The sequence below is a fragment of the Balaenoptera physalus genome (assembly GCF_965194825.1).
Source record: "Balaenoptera physalus genome assembly, chromosome: Y".
NCBI classification, from domain to species: Eukaryota; Metazoa; Chordata; class Mammalia; order Artiodactyla; family Balaenopteridae; genus Balaenoptera; species Balaenoptera physalus.
The window spans coordinates 17302783-17324365 of record NC_138904.1 but is presented as its reverse complement, the minus strand read 5'-3'; the positions used below and the strand labels follow the sequence as shown (position 1 = coordinate 17324365).

Here is a 21583-nt window from a genome sequence, read left to right as displayed (position 1 = left end):
CCTTTCCTTGTCTACCTTCTGCCTGGGTGAGCTCACCCCACCTCCGGCTTCCATGACACACCACATGTATGCTGATGGCCAGCACTAGCCCTGACCTTTCTGCTGAGCTCCCTGACCCATATCCTATCATCTATCTACCACACCACTCCTCTTGATGAACAAAAACTCGAACTCAACAGCCTGGCAATGAACTCATCACACTCCCCACCCCTCTGGCTCCATTAGAGTTTCTTAGGGCCTGTCGCCTACTTAGTGCTCTTCCTGGGAAGCTCAGCACTGTTTCTGGCCTTCTCCTGACAAAGCCAGCATTCAGTGTCTGCAGAATGAATTATTGAATGAATGAGTCCCATCATGAATCATGCTTCTTCGTCAGGCAGATTCACAATAATGCAGCCTCTTTCTTTTCATATTCAAACAACTTTACATAAAAGGAAACCCAGAATCCCTTCACCTTAAAGCAGCAATCATTTCTCTCTCAGACCCCCTTTCATCCTATCACTTCACAAAGTGTATTCAGTGGAGAGGTCTGCTTTATACTCTGCTTTGAAAGCTTACCATGTCATATACTACTGAGTCTACCTTATAATAATTTTTATGACTTTTAATGACTGCAGATTGTCTATAAGATTCCTATATAATTGCTTACTTAGCCAGGTCCAGATTTTGAACATTTGTATTGTTTCTAGATTTCTACTGTTATTTCCTTTATTCATTTAACAAAGCAAATTACCTTATTTGCTTGGGCACGCATAAAATTTCCCTGGAGGAGGAGGAGGGGTGTGGGATTGTTAGAGGCCAGGAGTGGGAAGGAGACTTTTCACTGAATTTCCCCATAGACCCTTTTGAATTTTGAATCATGTGAATATGCTGACTATTCAAGATATATATACCAAAAGCTTACTGTACATGAAGCATCTCACTAGAAGCTGGATATAGCAGTGGGGTCTACACTCTCAAACTAACTTCCTAATATTTGCTCTCCCAAAAGTCTGTATAATGTACCTTGGGAATCCAGAGGAGAGAGCAGGGTGGAGAATCTCAGACGGTGACATTTTCACAGCAACTTGAAGCATGCGTAGGACATGCTAAGCATGCGTAGGCTGATAAGAGACCACCGTGGGCAAAGGCCCAGAATAGCAAAGGGCACTTCCTGGTTGGGAAAGGAGGCTGTATCTGGTGTGGTGTGAAAGTTATGGGAAGTGAGACTTTCAAGGAGGGCAGAAACCAGTGGAGCAAGGGCTCTGGAGGCCAGGCTCTCGGGTTCAAACTTGATCCCGGAGGCCATGGGAACCTTTGGAGGCTTAGAAACAGGGCAGAGGGTAAGAGCTGTGTTTGATAGCAATCCTCTAGCAGCAAAGGACCAAAGGGAGGTAGAGCAGTGGGGAGCAGCCTGCTGAAGTCCAGGAGACAGTGACAAAGGCCTGAACTAGAGGACAAGCTGTCCCAATAAGTCCCAAACCACCCTGGTTTTAGCACTGAAAGTCCTGAGTCCCGGGCAACTCCTCAGCCCCTAGCAAATAGACATAGTTGGTCATTCTAGCCTGAACCAAGGCACTATATGCTGTTGTTCCCCAGAGCCTGCCTGCCCTGAGAAGTGATCCAGTGACTTCCAAGAGATTTTGAAATACACTGTTCTGTCCCACCCTCTACCTCCTCGGTCCCCACCTCCAGCCACTACTCCTGGGTTCATTTACTTTCTGTAGGTTCTTTCTAGAGCTGCTGATCTCCAGACATAAAGGGATTTATGAGGAAGACATCCCCACTTGCCAACGTCCAATCTTCTGTCTTTCTGCTCCCCTCCACAAACCTGAGGCTCCTATCAAATGAAACTAGTCCCTCTAACAAAGCAAACCTGCAGACTTTTGTGTCTCCCCAGCCACCACAAGACAGATCGCTCTTCCTACTTCTCTGCCTGTTGAAGCCCATTGCAAATGCCACCCCCCCGCACAGCTGAGTACCAGTACCATGGAAAAGCTTCTGAGTGGCAGACACTGCCCGAGAACATTTCAAACATTACCACTACTCCTCACAGCAAATAAATATGATTAGTCCCTTTTTCCACAGAAGGAAACCAAGACTCAGAGAAGGGAAGTGTCTTGTCCAAGGTCACACAGGTACTAGCCTTCCCCTCCGTCTTCTTTATACTTCTCTGATGGCCCCAATCCTTGTGTTGATGATGTGTGTACTTTTCACTCCCTGCCAGCCCCCTGACCCACCACACACATGATTATCAACCTAGAATAATGCCAGGCTTGAGTAGAACCTCAATAAAACTTTGGTGAAAGAAGGGACTATGTATGTCCCTTGTATAGTACCTAGCCCATTGACTGGCATTAAATAGGTTCTCCTATTGCTGAAATTGCAGTACCGAAACAAGTAAGAGTATGATTGAAGGGGAACGATCAGAAGAAAACACATTATGGCGAACCTCAGCTATCCAAAGCTTTCTAGAAATGAGTCATTCTGAAGGCTGAGGGTGAACCTTCAGAATCCAGGAAGAAGGAATCCTAGGGCTGCTTCTTTCTCAGCATTTCCCTCACTTCCACCCACTTCTCCTGAGCTCCCAAGTGCCCTTGCTCTCCTTTTCCTTCCAGTCTTCTTTGGTTTTCTGTTGTTCCTGCAAAGCTTCTTAGCTTCTGGTTTGGTGAGCTAATTGCAGTCTTCCCCGTGCTGTCCTTCCATGCCTTTTGCACCCTTTCTCCTCACCGCAGCACCTCTGCTTCCATAGAGGCTTCCCTGTCCTCCTCAGGCTGGCGGATGCTTCTCTCATCTGTGTCTGCACACCCCACGGCACCCCATTCGGGTGTCTGTGATTCCATCCACCTCACATGTTGGACTGTGAGTTTCTTGAGGGTTAGAATCATATCAGCCCTAAATGTCTATGAAGGAAACTACCAGACCCTTTTGTGCTTCTCAGCCACCTCTCCTTTGATACTGTTTACTCCGAGGCAGCTAAGGGTTTGCTTATTGCTTGGTTGGATTGTACTTGAGAAATCATGAGTGCTGGTTATTCAGGATTTGTCTGGTCACCTACTTCTCTTCTTCCTGCTTTTACTACATTCACTGGTGTTCGTGTTATCCTTGTCCTGTTGGCTCAGGGAGGCTCCAGCTCAGATGGTATGCTCTTTGTTTTGGGGGGGAAATGGCTGGCAAATCAGGGTCATGGCCCAGCCCTGCCAGTCCATCTTGCTTAAAGAACCAGGAAACCAGACCTCATTATTTATTCCACAAGCATTTACTTGAATGCCTACACTGTACCAGGCCCTGAACCGGACAATAGGGAGACAGAAATAGAAATCCGTGCGTCTTTGCCCTGCATCTAGCACCATGTGTGAGCCCTTTCTAGGCCTCTTCCATTTACCCATCTGAAAGTGAAGCGGGGTAGAGACCTGATTTGTAAGCAGCCTTGGAGCTGGCAGCATTTTGGAACTCATCTATCCAGGATACTCTCGCCCTCCCCACATCTGTGCTTTGCCTTGGAAGAGCCCAGGCCCACCTCTTACCTCTCTCCCTTCTCCCCTGCAGATTCTGAGCAGATGTGCTCTTATATGTCTCACCCTGTATGTGGCCAACTAGCCCCCAAGAAGCAGTTTGGTAACCCCAGCTAACCAAGGGGAAGAAAAGAAAGAGGAAGAGGAGGAAGGGTGGCATGTCAAGTGGCCATGGAGGGTACATTGGGGGAGGACAATACATCCCAAGGTGCACCAAAACCATCCCCTAAGCTAAACTCCGAAGATTCATATTAGTCAGTCTAATCGAGGAGGCCCAAGCCAGAGTGGGAGATAGGGAGGGAGACAGAGTTCCACTAATATTCCTGGAAAAGGCTAAGGAATCAATATTTCCTTGTACTTGTAGGACACTTGATACCTTTTTGTATTTGATTTTCCTAGCAACCTTTTTGATTACATTCAAAAGATTTTTTTGAGCACCTACATTAGAAGCCTTATGCTGAGAATTACTGGCCTTTTCCTTTAGGATGCTTATCAGAAATTCAAGTGTATAGACAGTTTTGTAAGTTTTTAATGTCTGTCTCCTCCACTAGACTGTGAGTTCAGCGAAGGCAGGAATCATGCCCATCTTCTTCCCCAATGAATCCTCAACACCTAGAACAGAACCTGGCAAACGGTAATCACTCAACAGATAGTTACCGAAAAAAGGAATCCACAGGCCTGGGACCTGGAGACAATCTTTAAATTTGAAAAGGCTGGTGTGCAGAAGCAAGCCTTTTAGCCTGAAACATAATAGATGTTCAGTAGTCATTCATTTAATTAAACGAAGAATAATAATAGGAAACACTTAACAGTAATACCTCCTGTGTGCCAGGCCCTGTGCTAAGTGCTTTACATTCACTCACTCAATCCTCAGAACAACCCTATGAAGCAGGTGCCATTATTATCCCCATTTTACAGTTGGGGAAACCGAGCCACAGAGATCTGCCAACTTGTAAGTGGAAGAGCTGAGATCTGAACCCCAGCTATCTGGCTCTAAAGTCCATGCCTTTAGCAACTAGAATGCCTCCCAACAACAGATCTAGAGAAACAGAGCGATTCCCCCACAGCGTCCGGGGAGGAACTTGGCGGAGCCAGGACCGAAAGCCAGGTCTGCTCTCTGTGCAATGCTTCTCCCACTGGCCACTGGTACAGAACCCCTGGGAACAGAGGCACAAGGAGGGATCTGAGAAGTCTAGATATTCATGCAAAAAAAGGCTCTAGTCGACTAGGTGGCTCTCAGCAGAAGACAGGAGGAGTCAAAGAGCATCCACCAGAGCAGACTGCTTTTCAGAGATCCTATTTGAGGCCTAAGCCATTCCCTTTTCCTGCACTAATTTGTGAGGGACCCCTCCTCCCCACCCCACCTCCCACACACACAGCTAGAACCAGCCCGAGGCAATTGAGCATCTGTGGGGAAAGGATGCATATTAGAGAGATTAGAAAGTATGATCTAAAGCCTGGTGTGTGTGTGTAGGAAGTTGAGGTGAGAAGAGAACAGGGAAGACTGGAGAAACGTTAAGTCAAGGCTAAAACCTCCAGCAGATAAAAGGACTCAGTGATGAGATTAAAGCAAAGCACCTGCAATCAGCTCAGCTTTGGAGGCACCAGCCTTCTTACCATAACAGAACAGCACCGTGGCCATTGCCTTTCTCTCCCATCGGTATCTTCAGGAAAGCCTCCAAACACTCTCTGTTTTGCAGTGGATCCCAGCCTATGTCTTTGTAGGTGAGTGAACCCCAGGGGCTGGAGAACACAAGAGAACAGATGAAGAAAGAGACCAGGAATCTCCAGATGAGGAGGGCTCCAAAGAGATCATTTCATTGGTCCTCTCTCTCTGGGAAGGACTGTGCCTCTCCACCCAGAGAGATGGCTACTGTTGAGTTCATTAGATTTTTCTCCTCCCATCTGAGGGGCATGAAGACCAGGAGTGAGGCTGCAGGTTTCCTGGTTTAAAGATTACCCCAACCTTCTCTCAGGACTGTCCCCTGTGAACTAGCTGAAAAGAGACCTATTCGGGGGCAGGGGCAGAGTTGGTGTTACTGGTAGATGTAAGGTGATTTTCCAGGATAAGACTATGATGAGAGAATTATGGAAAATCTGTGGGCTGCATGAGTGACTCATTAGACAGAATTTTGAGAAAGGGCCAGTTCTTCAATGGACTCAGAGAATGACAGTCATCGGTGCTGGGCAAATGGGCTGAGAGCTTGAAGCTTTTCTCAGTCAGAAACCAGGGCTTTGTGAGCAGCCAATTACAGGGGCAAGTTTGGAAACTGGACGTGGAGAAATGTCATCCTGAAGGATGGGACAGGTTAGGAGGCTGCCAAGTCCAATCTGTGGGAAGCTATATGACCCCGTAGAGCAGTGGTTCTTAACTAAGGACCTATAGACCTAGAATGAGGCAGGGAGGGACAACGTTGAATTTGGATGGAAAAACTTACCTGTTTATTTTCACTAACTTCATATTGAAATGATGAATGTAGGCAGCAAACCACAGAAATACCTGTGAACTTGTCGATAATAGACATCACAGAGATTTACATTTCACATGCCAGTTGTTGCAGTCATCTCAAAAGTTCATTTATGCTCGTTACCACGTCCAAATTCCAAAGGTTATTGGAATTACCATTAGGTGTGCTTATTTAATGCATAAATCAGAAGCCCATGTTACTGTATGACATTTTTGGCAATATTTTGATAACGGTGTTTTACTATGATGAGTTTCCTTTGTAACTCTGTGTATTTTATTTTGTGCATTAAAAAATACTTTTCAGAAAAGGGCTTCACCAGACTGCCAAAGGGGTCCATGGCCTGGTTCCCAGTAAATGCTCCTTACAGAAAAGTGTCCTTCCTTCCTTCCTCCCTCCCTTCCTCCTTCCTAATTCATTTCTTCCTTCTTTTTCTCACCCTCTTTCCTTCATTCTTTCTGTCTTGCTCAGAGCCTCCCTCAGCGCTTCTCCTCCTTCCTGAATGATGTTGAGAATCATGGCTGATTACTGAACACTACTGGGAGTGATGGGGGAAAAAGTAGGGAAGAGGGGGAGAGAAAAGGCAGAGGGACAAGAAGGAGAAAAGAAGCGAGGAGAGAAGAATGAAGAGATGGTTTGGGGGAGATGTGGAATATAAATATTCATGACCCTTGGAATTAGGCAATGCTCCTGAGAGCCCCTCTGAGGCCCAGCTTCCAGTTAAAAGATGGCTCTCCATCTGTCTCTTCTTTTCTGGGCTTGTATTGCCATCTATCTAAACTGTTGCAATATCCTCTTTCTTGGCCTTCTATTCTCCACCCTCTCCCATATATTCCACTGCCTACAACCAGGAGAGTCTTTCAAATGCATCTTTGATTACAGCCCTTTGCTGCTCAAAAATAGTCAGCGGTTTTCCCTTGCCTACTTGATGAAGTACAAATGTGTTATCCTGGGCATTCAAAGCACTGCTGCACTCTCTGCCTCGAACTCTTTACCGGCTCATCCCCCTACTCTTCCCCTAGGCAAAGCTCATATTCCAGGCAATCTATTCACAGAACAAATGTGTAGGGTACTTACTCTCTCACTCCTTCACCTCTGCTCTATTTCCTCCACTTAAAAGATTCCCTGAACACCCTTCCTGGACTATCCATGGACAACCCCTCCTTTGAGATATTGCTCAAGTCATACCTTCTCTGCAACATTTTCCTGGCAACCTGAGACTACATTATCTCTGAAAGTCCAAAGCACTTTGGAAAAATTGGTTGCATAGCAGCCTTTATACCCTATGCCTCCTCTACCCAGTAAGCTCCATGAAACAGGAGCCACGTCTTGTCATTGTTATGTTTCTTGCAAGACCAAGCTTAACACTGTTGATTCTTTCAGGTTTCTTCTCCTCAGTAAAGACCTTTAAGTCCACCTCTTGTTCTTTTTTCTCTCTCATGGACATCTGTGTGTGTGTGTGTGTGTGTGTGTGTGTGTGTGTGTGTGTGTGTGTCTGCCTCCTATCTCTGGTTGCTGATAATACAAAAAATAGAACATACTCTTGGGAGTCAGACAGACCAGGTCTGCCATTTACTTGTTGTGTGAGCTTGTGCAAGTAAGTCATTCACCCTCTACCATTGTAGAACAGAGCTCTCAAGACCATTCTGAAAATCAAAGAGGAAAGAAAACCCTCAGTAGATGTTCATTTTCTTTCTGTTATAGAAATTGACATCAGAGCCCAACCACCCCAGCTTAGAAGACGTTTGATCAACAGAAGAGTGACTACCACTTCTGAGACAGGCACCCTAGACTCTAAATTTATTGCACCTTCAGGAAGACTAATGAGTAACTAGATCCTAGAAAATGAGGCAAACAGAGACTCTGATACCTGCCGAGCATTCCCACAGGCCCTTTCAAGGCATCATTCACTACTCCCTCTCCTTCACCCCCTACATCCAGTCAACTGCAAACCCCTGAAAATTCTGCCTCCATAGTATCTTTCAAATTGATTTCTGAAGTAGTGGCTGATTTCACGTTTCCATTGCCTCTCATCTAAGTCACTGCAACTCTTAGCTGACCTCTCTGCCTACCGTTTCTCCTGCTCGTACAGTCGTCTCAGATGATCTTACTGATACGCAGATATAATCACGGTCTTCCTCTGCTAAGAACAATCATTGGCTGCTCATTCCATTCAACATGGGACCTGAGCTCCCCTGCTCTCTCCCAGTGTCATCTCCTGTTCCATGGCTTCCCATGCTCCCTGTACTTTTGCAGGTTATGGTATTACTCACAGACCTTGGACTCTTCCATCTCCAGGCCTTCATTTGAGCTCTTCCTTGTGCGTGGAAGGCCCTTCCAGCACAAATCCATCTGTCAAAACCCTACTCTTCCTTCAAGATTCAATTTAACTCTTACCTTCTGCAAGAAGGCTTTCTAGGTTGCCTGGTAGTAAAGAATGGCCTTCTACTTTGGTCCCCATAAAATGACATTTGAACCCTAACTGTATTGTTCTCACCCTCTAGGATATATCCATTATTTATAGTGTCAGTATTCCCCTCTTGACTATGAGTTTCTGGAAAGCAGGAACTTTATTTTTTACATGTCTTAATATGACTTAAAATTAATTAAACATACACAAAGTGCTTAAAGTAGCTCTTGGTTCATAATAAAGACTCAACAAATGCTACCTACTTTCTTCCCCAAAGCTTGAAATGAAGATATGTGATGTCTCTGAACCTCAGTTTCTTCATATGTAAAATGGGGATAACAAAATTATCTACCTTTCAGGGTCATGAGAGGATTAAATGAGCTAATGTACATTAAGTGCTGAACAGTGTGCTTGTTGACAATAAATGCTCTTACAACTTATCAGTAACCATACTTAAGTTATTTTCATCATTTTCATACTTATGCTTTTCACCGTCCTCCTTCCAGGCCCCAAGCCTGCCCCCATTGCTTCTAGCACAGATATTTCACATGAGGTATGCTTCGTCTATGTTTGCTGAATTACTAAGTTATCTTTTTTTTACTCTCGCGGGTTCTCATATTTATGGTAATACAGATCCAATAAGTAATCACAAAGCCACAGAAACTCGTCTTTGACAAACCAGCCACATTCTTGGATTTCTGAAGGCTTTGAGCCACTGATTAAGACGCCGGGTTTTCGTTTTACACTAGAAATGACAGGCTGTCCATAGCCTTACACACTCATGCACACCCTGGAACCTCAGAAGGCCTTTCTTTATTTGGAATAAGGTCATTGGTGGTTTCTTTCCCTGTTAACATTCACCTGTCACTTGGAGAATTTTGAAATCAAACTTCCCTGTGCTACAACTGAATGTAACAAATATATTTATCCTGAGTCATCCTCCTGTGCTTGGCACTGTGCTGAAGGCTGTTTTCAAGAAGCTTACTGTCTAGGGCTTCCCTGGTGGTGCAGTTGTTAAGAATCCGCCTGCTAATGCAGGGGACACGGTTCGAGCCCTGGTCAGGGAATATCCCACATGCCATGGCGCAACTAAACCCATGCGCCACAACTACTGAGCCTGTGCTCTAGAGCCCGAGAGCCACAACTACTGAAGCCTGCGTGCCTAGAGCCCATGCTCCACAACAAGAGAAGGCACTGCAATGAGAAGCTCGTGCACCACAACAAAGACCCAACACAGCCAAAAATAAATAAATTTATTTAAAAAAAAGAAGCTTACTGTCTAAAAGGCAAAGGGCCAGCCATGTAAGGTGCTAACTACACAAGCAGCAAAATAAAACAGGGCCAAATAGATGCAGAATTAATGTGCTGTGGGTGTGTAGAGGAGGGAACTCTTCATTCTGACCAGAGAATAAGCAAAAATATCATCAAGGAGGTATCATTTGAGTTAAGCTTTGAGGGCTGAGAGAATTTTGATATAGACAGAAAGTTGGAGAGTGGGTAGTCAGAATAAGGGAACAGCATCACCAAAGGCATGGAGAGGTGAAATTGCACGGTGAGTTGAAAGAATGGGGAGTAGACTAAGGTGGTTGGACCCCCGTTTCCCATTCTTCAGCCATTTGCATCCCACTTTCTGGTTCTTCCCACAGCTGAGTACCACTTATGCTATTATTATTTAACATTTTTTCCCCAAATTGACTCATTCCTGTAACCTAAGTTAATATATTCTAACAGGAAACTTTACATTACCACCATGAATTCACTTTTATTCACTACACATTAAAATAACTTTCCATCCATGAGCCACTTCAGATCACCCTGTGTCCTTACAGTAGTGTGGTTATGATCACCTCATGCTAGATCATAAGGGGTGTGAGTGCTGGTGCTGAGAGATGAGGCCAAGAAGGTGTGTGGGGCCAGCCCATGGAGGGCCTTAAACAGCAGGCTAACATGTTTGGACTTTATCCTGTTAGCAGTGGGAAAATACTGAAGGTTTCAGAGGAGGCAAACAACATTATGACTGTGCCTTAAAAATATATTTGCGGCATGGAAAATAAACTGGAGGGGAAGAGACCAGCAGGCAAGAATAGACAAGAGGCTGCAGTCCAGACCAGAGGAGATCAAGTTCTGGACCACAGCAGTGGCAATGGAGACAGAGGCAGGAGGATGAATGGGAGAGATTTTTTTTTTTTTTGGAAAGAGAGAGAAGTTAAAGATAGCTCCAAAATGTTGAAACTGTGACATTTATCCTGAGGCCTGAAATATGAATAGGAGCTAGCCAGGCAACGAGCTGAGGAAAGAGTCTTCCAGGCAAAAGGGACAACATGCACAGAAGCCCAGAGACTGGGGAACACAATGAGTTGAAGAAACTGACAGAAGAACAGTATGGTGGCATGCAGAGAACCAGGGGATGGCCAGGGGCTCCATCACCGAGGACCTTCAGAACCAAGGTTATGAGACTGGACTGCATCCTAAGAGTCATAGGAAGACATGTGAGTTGTTGAATTATTGAATTACCATTAACCCCCATAGGTTCTCACATTTATCACTAATTTTGATCCATTAAGTAATCACAGGACCACAGAAATGTCTCTTTGAAAAACCAGCCATGTTCTTGATTATAGACTATAGAAGGACAGAGATTTGCATTTAGCATGCTGGCTGCATCATGGTTCAAACTGAAGCAGGTAACCTGTTGGGAAAACATTGGCAGTCAGCTTAGAGAGAGAGAATGGTGGTTTGCACCGGATGGTAGCATGGAGGTGGGGAATAGAATAATTTGAAAGATGTTTGGAGGACAGAACTGACGGGAATTAACAATTGACTAAAGGAAAGCAATAATTAGAGCTCAGTGGCAAAGAGTACAGTCTCTGGAGGAAGAGTGTGAGTTCTTAACTCTGGATCACCCACTAGCTGGCTGTGTGACCTTAAGTGGTTATTTAACTTCTCTGAACCTGGGTTCCTCATTCACAAAATGAGAATGATTATTGTCCTAATGGGTGTTTTATGAAGATTAAATAAAATACACTTATAAAATACTTAGTTTTACATGATGAGTGTACAGTAAATATTGACTATTACTATATGGGAAAAGTGAGCAAGCAAAATGAATCAGAAATGATTTGAAGAAAGGACCCACTTAGATTCATATTGGTACCATCATTAACTTAAGCTAGTAATCATTAGTAATGTGAGGGTGTACAGGTTTCAATTTATTTTTTTTAAATCAAGACCAAGGGTGAAAAAGGATATTACATAATGGTAAGAGGGTCAATTCACCAAGAAGACATAACTATCCTAAATTTCTAGGCACCTAACAATAGAGCTTTAAAATATATGAAGTGAAACCTGACAGAACTGGAAAAAAATAGACAAATTAACAATTATATTTGAAGACTTCCTTGAAAACCACAAACAACCAAAACTCACCCAACAGAAATAGATAACCTGTAACTATTAATTAAAGAAAATTTTAATTTTGGAAGTTTATAAACCTTCCAAAACAGAAATCTGCAGACCCAGTTGGTTTCAACAGCATATTCTTCCAAACATTTTAAAGATGATATATCAACAAATTCTAAACAATCTTTTTCAGAAAATACAAGAGGAAGGAACACTTCCCAACTCATTTATTAGGCCAGGCCCTGATACCAAAACCAGACAAAAACCAGTACAAAAAAGAAAACTACAGTCCAATATCCCTCATTAATATAAATGCAAAAATCCTCAAAAAAATACAAGCAAATCAAACAAAGATTAATATACCATGACCAAGTGAGCTCTGTCCCAGAATGCAAGTGTAAATATTTGAAAATCAATCAATACAGCCTAACATATTAACCACTTAAGGGAGAAAAAACACACACTATTATATCAGTTGATGTAGAAAAAGCATTTGACAAACTTTAATCCATGATAAAATCTCTCAGCAAACTAGGAATAGAAGGCAATTTTCTCAACTTGTTAAAGAGCATCTGTAAAAAAAAAAAAAAAAACCTGCAGGTAATATCATACTTAATGGTGAAAGACTGAAAGCTTTCTCCCTAAGATGGGGAGCAAAGCAAGGATGTTCACTCTCACCATTTGTATTCAACATCATACTAAAAGTCCTAGCAAGTGCAGTAAAGCAAGAGGGGAAAAAAAATAGAAAGAAAAGCATACAGATTGAAAAGTAAGAAATACAACTTTCCTAATTCACAGAGGACATGATCATCTGTGTAGAAAATCCCATTAAATTAAATACTTTTAAAATCTACTAAAAAAAATCCCTCTAAGGTTGTGGAGAAAAGGGAACCCTCTTGCACTGTTGGTGGGAATGTAAATTGATACAGCCACTGTGGAGAACAGTATGGAGGTTCCTTAAAAAACTAAAAATAGAGTTACCATATGACCCAGCAATCCCACCACCAGGCATATACCCTGAGAAAACCATAATTCAAAAAGACACATGCACCCCAATGTTCATTGCAGCACTATTTACAATAGCCAAGACATGGAAGCAACCTAAGTGTCCATCGACAGATGAGTGGATAAAGAAGATGTGGCACATATGTAAAATGGAATATTACTCAGCCATAAAAAGGAATGAAACTGGGTCATTTGTAGACACATGGATGAATCTAGAGACTGTCATACAGAGTGAAGTAAGTCAGAAAGAGAAAAACAAATACCATATGCTAACACATGTATATGGAATCTAAAAAAAATAAATAAAAATAAAAGATGGTTCTGAAGAACCTAGGGGCAGGATTGGAATAAAGATGCAGACCTACTAGAGAATGGACTTGAGGACATGGGAAGGGGGAAGGGTAAACTGGGACGAAGTGAGAGAGTGGCATGGACGTATATACACTACCAAATGTAAAATAGGTAGCTAGTGGGAAACAGCCACATAGCACAGGGAGATCAGCACGGTGTTTTGTGACCATCTAGAAGGGTGGGATAGGGAGGGTGGGAGGGAGATGCAAGATGGAGGGGATATGGGGATATATGTATATGTATAGCTGATTCACTTTGTTATAAAGCAGAAAATAACACACCATTATACAGCCATTATACTCCAATAAAGAAGTTGAAAAAATAATAATAATGATTCATATTTAACCTTACCTAAGTTTTCTTCTGAAGCTTACCCAGCAAATTTACTCTCATCTTTTATGAGGGTCAGAGGTAGCAAGATTTGTATCCATGGCAATCTTCCCATAAATTCCTCCCCCTGTTATTTTTCCTATTTAATTGGTATGCTTACAACAACCCCTTCAGCCAGCTCTTGTAAGGGGAATTCAGCCTATCATTAAGGTTTCTTTTACTCCATAACACGACTTTTTTTTTTTTTAATTTCCATTCCATCTTTTTCCTGTTATTTTCATCTAAGCCCAAAATGCGAGAGACAAACCTGCTGGCAGGTAACTCTTGAGTTTCTTCCCCTTCTCTGAAACTTTTATCTACTATGATATTATCTTGTCAAAGAAGTCATTCTTTTAGCTGGGTATTTTTAAATTCACAATATCTGTACTGAGCCCCTCATTCTCATGAATGCAGATTTTAAAATGGAATTCAACTTCCACTGCTGTAAGATGTATCACGTCTGCATTTCACAGCCTGCTGTGACCCTTTGCTAACAGAGATGATTTTTCTCCCTTCTGAACTTTTGAGAGATTTCTAATGGGACAAAATTGAACAAAGTAAAGCAGTTTCTAATATGTGTTTTCTTCTCAGCATCAAACAGCCCATACACTGCAGGCTGCCCCTCTCCACTGGAATGTGCTGACAGAGCATTTGCACAAAGGAAGGAGGGTTGAGCTTTCAGAAAGGACTTCCTGAGGTCCCAGAATGGGGATGTAAGCCACCGGCCCAAGATGCTGTTTCCTTCCAATTGCCAAGTAGTGCTGTCCTTTGACCCCAGCTGAGGAGCTCCTCTGAGAACGTCATGGATCTGATGTTTCCTCAGTTAAGATACCAGCCATCAAGGGGACCCAGATCCAGGGACTCAGAGGTCATCCCGGACCACAGCAGAGCTAGGAGTGTGGTAGGGTGTTGGGGGGGTGTGATGAGGAGAGAAGAGTCTCACACCGGCCTCGACCTGCTCCTTCACTACAGAGCAGAGATTGGGGTTATGATAGGTGTATTAAACTTGAAGGGAACTGAAGGGCACGAACCCTTTGTGTCCCCTCAGGAGCTATTCCTATTCTTCTTATACCCTACTTTCTGGTGTTCACTAAATTCGGGATGCTGTGCGTGCTCGCCTTAGCCTGGCTCGCCTATGACTGAAACACCCACAGTCCAGGTAAGAAACAGGGGAAGAGTGGTGGTCCCTGTATGTACCAAGGATGGAACCACAGGGATGGGGTGGGGGTGGAAGGAGAGAGTGGGAGAAACAGATGGAGAAGAGGTGGGGAGAGGAAAGAAGAGGAAAGAGAAAGGAAAGGAGGTCAGGGAGGCGAAGCGAAGGAGAGAGGGAGAGGAGCACAGGAAGGCAAAGGGAGACAGGAGGGCAAAGCCCAGCAAGGAACAGAGGTCTCTGCCAGGTTTCCCAGGAAGAATTGAGCCTGGTTTCTGGGAGGGTGCTCCCAGCATCCTACTACTTCCCTCCCACCTTTCTGACTGCTCCAGAGGAGCCGGGCCTTCCTGTGTCTCCTTGGGAGTTGGATTTAGGGACAATACCTATAGCTCTGTGCCCAAGATATGGAAATGTGAGAAGGAGGCCCCTCTAGTGACCTGAAGATTTTAGGAAGAACCCTCCACCTCCGAGAGAAGTAGAGGGATTGGCAAGATCTCACCCAGTCTTCCCTTCCCTTCCATACCTGCTGGTGGTAGGCGTTCAACTTGGGTATGAAACTGGACGCTCTGGAATTATTTCCAAATTACTTCCCAGTAAAGGTGACAATGCTACCTCTGAGTACCCTCATTCCCTCTTACACAGACTCTTCCTCCCTATTCAGCCCCATGGTTTCAAAGGCTTTGGTGGCCAGCAGTGGACATAAAGGCCCAGAGGCATATTGCAGAATAGGGACCTAAGATGGATGGGCAGGTGGGGAGACAAATGGATAACACCTTGCCTCAGAGTGGCAGACCCAGGTCAGCCTCTCTGAGCATCATAATCCCTGGCAATCCTGTGGCAGTGAAGACATCCCAGTGAATAGGGATTTGGGGCTCCCCAAGGGCAACACAGGCTACCTACTGGGATCTGAGTCCACATGTCCTCTCTTCCTTCTATCCACTACTCTGATTCAATCTCCCTCTAACAGCTGGTGAAGACTCATGACCTCTGTCCCAAACACAACTATATCATTGCCAACCACCCCCACGGCATTCTCTCTTATGGTGTCTTCATCAACTTTGCCACTGAGGCCACTGGCTTTGCTCAGAATTTCCCAGCCATCACTCTTTATGTAGGGACCTTGGAAGGGATCTTCTGGATCCAAATTGTGTGAGATTATATGATGTCAGTGGGTGGGTATAAGAAATCATTCCATTCTCTGACCTACCTCAGGGCTCCAACTTCTATAAGACTTGACAGTCAGTCCAGTTCTCACTCCCTGCTGGAAGAGGACTTCTTAGTAGAAAATTAGTCCAGAACACACTGGGCCAGTAACAGGAATATGTGGCCAAGCCTCAGGTTCTGTCCAAGATCCGAGAGGCAGGGTTTGATTATGCAGCAGGATAAGTTATATGCATTCATAAGCGTTGCCATGGATCCTTTCAGAGGAGGAAGCAGAAGCCTGGAGTTCAGGATCAAAGCCAAAGTGGAAAGCAGAAAGCAAAAACCAAATATCAAAACCAAATAGAGGGAAAATGAGGCATGAATGGGACAGCTCAGATGAACTTTGCCTGATTTTTGAGGGATGTCAACTGGCTTCTTTTGACTAGTCATTTATTTAGCAGCTCTCATCTCAGGGTGTCTCAAAGACACTTTTAAGTCTTTCATACTAGCTGGTACCCTCCTGGCCCATGACCTTCATCTCCTGAGAACCCCTTTGAACTTGCATAAGACATCAAGGGATAAAGGATAGGCATCCGTCAGAATCCAGGACAACTTCCACATGCCAGGCTTCAAGCCGTGGTACTGTGCCAAATGTCCTTCTCTTTGGATGAATATCCATCCTTCTGGACACCAGAAAACAACCAAAGCCAAACATTAAATGTAAGATACATTGATATCTGGAGGGGCCAGGTGGGACCACTAGAGTCCCAGAGGATGATTCTACTCCCCTCTGAGGTTGGTATGACCATGGATCTCAAGGACTGTGGCCTGGGGCCAATGTCTGCCATCCCAAGAGAGAACAGAACTTTGCACAGGGCAAAGTTGGAAAACAGAGGTGTGGAAAGACTCTGTGACTGTTGTAGAGCAGCAAGATGTCATCCTCATTCCACGGTTCATCTACATTTCAATTTGGCTTGGACAGGATTCTGGGTCTGCCTGCTCTCCAGAACCCCCAGCCAATGGCTTCCCTTTGCCAGGTTGCTCTAAGGAGGAAACATGTTGGTGGTGGCTATTCCTCATTACTCCTAGGGAAGAGAACTCTGGAGAGCCTCAATTGCCATCAGCCTGGGGAGAGTGGAAGACAGCTGTGGTTCCTGGGTAGAGAAGGAAGGGATGGGCTTAAATCCTATAGAGTTAAGAGAAATTAGGCAGAAGAACTCAATGTAGCCCCAACTGTAGTAGCTCAGAGCTGCAAGGCAAGAAGCTGACCTTAAGGACCAACCTCAGGGCTAACCCAGGATATGGAGGTGAAAGACAGAAGAGTGGAAACAAGCACAGTCAGGAGACAGAAGAACTGTCTCCAGCAGGAAGACCCTGGAGGAACTCCTTATCCCGTCCCCAAGCACCAAGTTTGTTATACCACTTGACTCTTTGGTTTCACAGGTGTGTGCCCAGTGAGTGAGTTGGCCTTGAAGTATTTGCTGACCAAGAAAGGTTCGGGCAATGCTGTGGTTATTGTGGTGTGTGGAGCTGCTGAAGCCTTCTTGTGCCACCCAGGAGCCTCTACCGTCCTCCTTAAACAGTGTAAAGGTTTTGCGAGGTTGGCACTGAAGACAGGGTGGGTCCCTAGGTTCTGATGCCCTATCATCAGGGTGCCATAGGTCCTCTGTAGCACCTCTCCAGAATGGTAACCTTCCTTGGAAACCTGTTAGAGGTGGTTCCCTCTTCATTCTGATTGCTTTTCTCTACTCGCTCACACTGTGCCTTAAGGGTGTTTGGGCCTCCAGACACATTCTGGTGGGTACTTTTAAAACTTGAAGTTGGAGAAAAAACAGTAAAAGACCTTTACCTTCTGCCCATTAGCCTGGTAGGCTGGGGGTCTGGGGAAGTGGGGCTTTAGCCTATATCAACCCATGAACTGTGAGGCCGAGAAAACTTACCCAGGGCAAGGAAGGCACAGGGCTTGATGCTGAGCGGATTGCAAAGATGCAAAAGACATGTATACTGCCCCCAAAGAGCATATAATCTTTTTGAGAAATAGAATGCATTCATTCAGCAGTTATTAAACAGCTACTGTGTGTCAGGCATAGTACTAGGCATTAAGGATATAAAAATAAATAAGACCTAGTCCTTGCCTTTAAGGAACTCACAGTCCGATGGAAGACAGACATGTTCACATATAATTACAAAATATATCCAGAAGCCAACCACTTACCATCTCAACTATTGCCCCGTGGTTTACCAGCCCATCGTCTCGCCCCTGGATTATTACAACAGTCTCCTAAGTGCTCTCTCTGCTTCTATCCTTGCCTCCCTCACATCCAAGAGTCTATTCTCAACCATGGCCAGGATGATCCTATTCAGTGTGAGTCAGATCATGTCACTACTCCAAATGCTCCAGTGGCTCCCATTTCACCCCGAGCAAAACCAAAGTCTTTGCAAGGACCTGCAAGACCCTAAATCATCTTGCCACCTCTCTGATCTCATCAGCCACTGCCCTCCCCTTTGCTCACTCTATTAGAGCTACACTGGCTTCCTTGCTATCCCTCAAACAAGCCACACATTCCTCCCTTAGGGTCTTTGCTCTAGCTGTCCCCTCTGTCTGGGACATTATTCCTGCAAATAACTCTTAAGCTTATTTCTTTACCTTCTCCAGGTCTTTGCTCAATGTCTGTTCTCAATAAGGTCTATCCTGACCATCCTGCTGGATCTTTTCCCCATTGCACTTATCTCCTCATACATCATCAATTTTATTTCTTTACATATATGGTTTTGTATTTGTTCATTATTACTGTTTATTGTCTGTCTTCTCTTAATAAAAGGTAAGCTCCACGCGTACAGAGTTTTTTATAATGCATTATGTTCACTGATGTGTCCCCAGGGCTTAAAAAAGTGCTGGCACATAGAAAGAACTCAATGCCTATTTGTTGAATGAAAGCTGTGACATAATGGACATATGTATAAAGCACTATGAGAGCACCAATTGATGGAAAGCCTTTCACCCAAAGTAGAAGTTTCATAAGTAGGTAACATCCGAACTGTGAATTGAAGTATTAGTAGGCATTACCAGTCAGACCAAAAGGGAGAAGAACTCAGGCATTCAGTGAAGGCCTATGCTGAGATGTCTGGCACTATGCCAGGCCCTGGGGTTCAAAGATGAATAAGACATAGTTCCCCCTTTTGATTTGCTTGCTGTCTACTGGGAGTCAGCCAGGCAAGGTGATGACTGTAGTACAGAGTTGGGGTAGTGTTAGTGTAGGAAAGAGGTAATCACTAGATACGGGGAGTGGGAGTGGAAGGAATTGGAGCGGGTCAAAGAACTGGAGGTTGTTCAAGGGGATGAAATTGGAGCTGAGTAGTGAAGGCTGAAATAGAATTACCCACGTAAAGACAGAGGAAAGACATTTCTGGCAGAGGGAGCAGGATGTACAAAGACGCATAGACAAGCGAGAACATGGCACACTTAGTATGGCTAAGCAGATTGCAACAAAAGGCTGAGGAGAGGGGAAGCTAGCCAGGTAGACAAGGCTAGAGCACAAAGTCCATGCTAAGCAGTGTGGTACAAAGTGAGGAGCTCTGGAAGAGTTTTAAAGAGAGGAGTGACATGTCTAGACGCACAGTTTAGGAAGATCACTCTGGATGCTGGGTACAATAAGGGCAATTAGATTTCCTGAGATTACTTTCCTCCCATCACAAGACAAGGTGCAGCAACTCACCTCAAAGGGTTCCCTTGTGGGACGTGGGTGTGGAGCATAGCAAAAATGAGACACAAGGCTGGAGATGCTTGGGTGTTTGGACTCTAGTCCTATAATGGGGAGATTGTAGAGGTTTTCTACCTTGGAGAGGGTTTCACTGCGGGGAGCTTCCTGGGAGAACTCACACTTCTGCCCGTCTCTTTGCAGATCATACCTTGTCCCCTCCTATTCCTTTAGAGAGAATGAGGTTCACAATCAAGAGAACTTCCCTGAAGGCACGTGGTTAAGGTTCTTCCAAAAAACCTTGCAGGACAAAATCAAAAAAACCCTGAGACTAAGTTTCTCTACCTCCCACGGCCGGGGCCTCACTCGAGATCCTGGGGATTCTTGCCTTTCAATCGGCCCACTGTCACTGTTGGTAAGTTTTCCAGCATCTTTGGACCACTCTGGTCCTTGATTCCCCCCACCCAGGTCATCCCTCAAGTCTCAGGGAACCTGGCACACAGCTGGGACAGGCAATGGGAATTCCAGTAGCTGTGGTTGAGGGCAGGGTGGGGAGGACAACTAAACAGATCAGAGCCGTCGCCATTCATGCGAGGGACTCAGTTCAACAGCTGCCATGAGGGCATCATTATTCGTATACATTCCTTCAGCACTCTGAGTTTATTCTCATTCTCTTAAGCATGCACGAGATTAGGTATTTGGAGAACATGGGACAGGATGGGGTTGGAGCAGAGGGGAAGAACAAAGGAAGTGGAGAGGACCCAGATACTGAGTCTCAGTATGTGGCTCCCTCTGAGGAATGGGTAATTTGAGTTGGGTGGGGGGAAAGGTCTGATGCTTGTCTCTCCTCCTTCCCCACAGCTGGGGAGCCCCTGCCAATTCCCAAGATTAAGAAGCCAAACAAAAAGACAGTGGACAAGTACCACACACTCTACATCAGCGCCCTGTGCAAGCTGTTTGACCAGCACAAATTACAGTATGGCCTCCCTGAGACCCAGGAGCTGACAGTCATATAACAGGAGCTGGATTTCCCCATTGTTGAACCCCCAAAACATTAAGGGATCGAAGTAGGGCCACATTTAAAGAAGAATCTGGGGAGAGGGGAGGATCTCAGGGTTGAGTGAGGAGGCCAACCAAGCCAGAAAGTACTTAATGAGTCTAGCTTAGAGGAAGGAACCTGAGGGATGGGGAAGAGTGGGCAACAACCCAATTTAGTAAGCAGAGTCTTGTGAGTCCACAGATCTTTTTTGCCCCTTGACACCAGCCAACTCTGATCAGAGGCATAAGAAGTTAAAGGACACCATGCCTTTTCTTCCTGAGCCTTAGTGACACCATCACTATTTAAGTTGAAGCTTAGAAGCCTTGTTGAGAACAAGGATGGTTTGTTTCCTCCTAGGCCCTTGGCCCTTTCCTTACAATTTGGGGGCCACCACAGGGTAAACCAGGGACCTGAGCTATGCTTTCCTGATCCAAAGCAGACACGATTCCCTCAGCTGTGACACAGTTCTACACTGGCAAAAACTTTATTAAAAATAATTATGTAACTTCTTCTATAGAAACAAAGCTCTAGATATATAAGACAGGATATGACTATTTCCTAATTACTGTGTGGTTCACTACTGGGATTCCCTGAAACCTAGCCAGAAAGCTAGTCTGTGGAGAGCCATTTTCCTCTTCTTTATCCACCCTGTACTCTGTAGCTGACAGAAAAGGTGGAGGAGTGGAACCAGAACTGCTGCACAGTGTAGGAGACAGGACAGAACCATGGGAACTGGCACAGGCATGCCCTGAGTAACCTGTCTCTCCTGATCCCACATAACCACCCTGGGTGAGGAGGGAGGGCACCTACAAGACCACGTACCAGCTGTGAGTCTACTTTATGTCAAAAACCTACTGCAGGGAATTCCCTGGTGGTCCAGTGGTTAAGACTCAGTGCTTTCACTGCCAAGGTCCGAGTCTAATCCCTGGTCAGGGAACTAAGACCCCACAAGCTGTGTGGTGCAGACAAAATAATAATGATAACAATAATAATAATAATAAAAGAGCCTACTGAGTACCAGAGACTATGCCATCATTTTCACAGCCTCTGTCTCTGAATG

General features: G+C 44.8%; 1 pseudogene across 1 annotated transcript; it reads left to right on the top strand.

The window, feature by feature from the left end:
- Positions 1–1283: 1283 nt before the first annotated feature.
- Positions 1284–20500, top strand: LOC309653403 (diacylglycerol O-acyltransferase 2-like protein 6; annotated as a pseudogene). The gene is made up of 8 exons: positions 1284–1319; positions 5117–5216; positions 14539–14643; positions 15167–15242; positions 15611–15815; positions 17230–17404; positions 19689–19899; positions 20346–20500. The product of its transcript is annotated as a diacylglycerol O-acyltransferase 2-like protein 6 (transcript).
- Positions 20501–21583: the final 1083 nt, after the last annotated feature.